General features: G+C 39.0%; 1 non-coding gene across 1 annotated transcript; it reads right to left on the minus strand.

Annotated features, from left to right (window-relative positions):
- Nucleotides 1-2100: 2100 nt before the first annotated feature.
- LOC141669699 (small nucleolar RNA R71) lies at nucleotides 2101-2207 on the minus strand. Its single transcript, XR_012553967.1, has one exon. It is a non-coding gene; the product is annotated as a small nucleolar RNA R71 (small nucleolar RNA).
- Nucleotides 2208-2616: the final 409 nt, after the last annotated feature.

Below are 2616 nucleotides of genomic sequence, written 5' to 3' on the forward strand. Positions count from 1 at the left end.
CAAAGACAAATCCAAAGATGCTTGATGTTTGATAAGTGGCATTATATACCACTTAGAACGTCTTAAAATAGCTTAAATTGGTGTCTTGAAATCAAGTATTTTGTGTATTTGATGCATTTTTCTAGTGTTTTTGTGTTCCAGGGTAATAGTTGCATTTCGGGGGAGTAATCATCATTAATAAGCCTAGGCATGTGTCTAGCATTGCGAGAGGGAAGAGAGGAGCAGATTACAGCGAAGAAATGGAGCAAAAATCAGACATTTTCCAGTAGGGGTCTGAGCGCCCGCTCAGCTATGCTGAGCGCCCGCTCAGGGTCGGGAAATTTTAATATTTATTTTAGACTCCTATTTCTGTTTGGCTTCTAACTTATGAGTAATCTGAGTTTTATGGAACTTCTATATGAGTAGATTTCAGAGATGTTTCATGTGTGTTGAATCGTTGTATTAATCGAGGAGCGAAAGAGATAAGGAAGAAGACCGTTTTAGCACACCGCAACGAAGAGGAAATATATTTTCTTGTGATTCTTTATTTTGTTGTAACGTTGGATGCTAGTTTTCCTTGCTTTGAACCTATTTACTCTTGTGACGTACTCTGGTTTAATATAATTAGTTTATTTATTATTCTTTTGTGTTTATTTATCATGTTTTCATATGAACCCATGATGACGATAAGTGCTAACATGGGCTAATCGTGATCATGGGGTCGTAACGGATTTACTATGGAATTCTTTAGTTAGTTGTTTAATACCTTAGTGTGTGATGATTGTATGATATCTAGTATTGGTTGTGTGTATTTGTCTTATGTGCGTCGTGAACATATAAGATAGGGTGTTAATCTCTTGGGAAGCGACGGTGGATCTCGAGATTTAGAACTTGCCATGCTAGCATAGGTTCATGTATGATGTTGCATGATTAGTGGATAACTCTAACCGTTTTATTCGCCCTGTGTAATCAAAAGGAATAACTTGTGCTTAATTCATTATGTTGTCAATTTCTGTAGACATATAGGGACTCAACATAATTGATGTCTATTCAACTTCTATCTTAATTGTGGATGTTTGGTAGAATGGTATTAGTACAATGAAAGTTGGCTTTTATCAGTTTCGTATTATTCGATTAATATCATCATTGTTCCATGCTAAGGGTAATAACAATGACTATTGAAGGAAGTAGTAATGAAGTTGTGATCTCATGAGTGTTTTAATATTGTTAATTCGAAGTGTTAATCAAGTGGTTAATTTTAGTAGTTAATTGTAGTTAATAATTAGTAACAAATATAAGTGTTATTGTCTTAACATTGAGAAGTAAACATACTTTGGTGAGTGAGTTTAATTGAACATAATTAGTCTGAGTCTCTGTAGGAACGAACTAGAATGTATTCTATATTACTTGCGAACGCGTATACTTGCGTGTGTTATTAGCGCATGTTTTCGCCCTAACAAGTTTTTGGCGCCGCTGCCGGGGACTCGGCGTATTTGTTTAGTTTATGTACTTACCATCATTGGTCGTTAGGACTCAGTGATTAAGACGTGTTAGTTATTATTTCCATATATGTTTCAGGTACTTTAGCGAGCATTTATGCAAACTCGTTCTCGTACTCGCAAGAGGACTTTAGATACAGCTGAGGAGACAGACGAAGTTCTTGATATTCCGGAGAAGATAGATTTTGAAGATTTGGATTCAGGAAGTGAGCAAAAAGAACCAGTAATCATGGGTGATCGTATTGTTCCGGCCGATCCAACTCTTATGGACTTCTCGCGGCCTAAAATTGATGAAATTCAGTCAAGCATTCTTCATCCGGCTATTCAAGCTAACACCTTTGAAATCAAGCTGGGCACTATTCAGATGGTGCAGAATTCTGTTTCTTTTGGAGGTGCTGCGACTGAAGACCCCAACATGCACATAAGGAATTTTGTCGAGATCTGCAGTACTTTCAAATATAATGGCGTGACTGATGAGGCTATCAAGCTGAGGCTTTTCCCATTCTCACTGAGGGATAAAGCTAAGGACTGGTTACATTCTGAACCAGCTGGGTCCATCACTACTTGGCAAGATCTTGCGCAAAAGTTTCTGGTGAAGTTTTATCCAATGGCAAAGACTGCTGCTATGAGAACTGCTCTTACTCAGTTTGCGCAGCAACCTACATAATCTATGTGCGAAGCTTGGGAATGCTACAAGGAAATGTTGAGAAAATGTCCACATCATGGAATGCCCGATTGGATGGTGATCACTGATTTCTATAATGGTTTGGGGGCTCAATCTCGGCCCATGCTCGATGCAGCAGCTAGAGGCGCCTTGTGGGCCAAAAGCTATACTGAGGCTTATAATCTTATTGAGACTATGGCTGCAAATGAGCATCAAAACCCAACTCAGAGGATGATGCCTTGGAAGGTAGCAGGTATTCTGGAATTCGATGCAGCCACAACTATTGCAGCGCAGCTCCAAGCGCTGTCTATGAAGGTCGATTCTCTAGCTACCTATGGAGTCAATCAAATAGCTATGGTCTGTGAGCTTTGTACAGGTTCTCATGCTACGGATCAGTGTTCTCTTGTCAATGAATATGTTCAGTATGTGAACAATTATCAGCGACAACAGCAGCCTATGCCAGCTACCTATCAT

The sequence above is a fragment of the Apium graveolens genome, chromosome 6 (assembly GCF_009905375.1).
Source record: "Apium graveolens cultivar Ventura chromosome 6, ASM990537v1, whole genome shotgun sequence".
Taxonomy (NCBI): Eukaryota; Viridiplantae; Streptophyta; class Magnoliopsida; order Apiales; family Apiaceae; genus Apium; species Apium graveolens.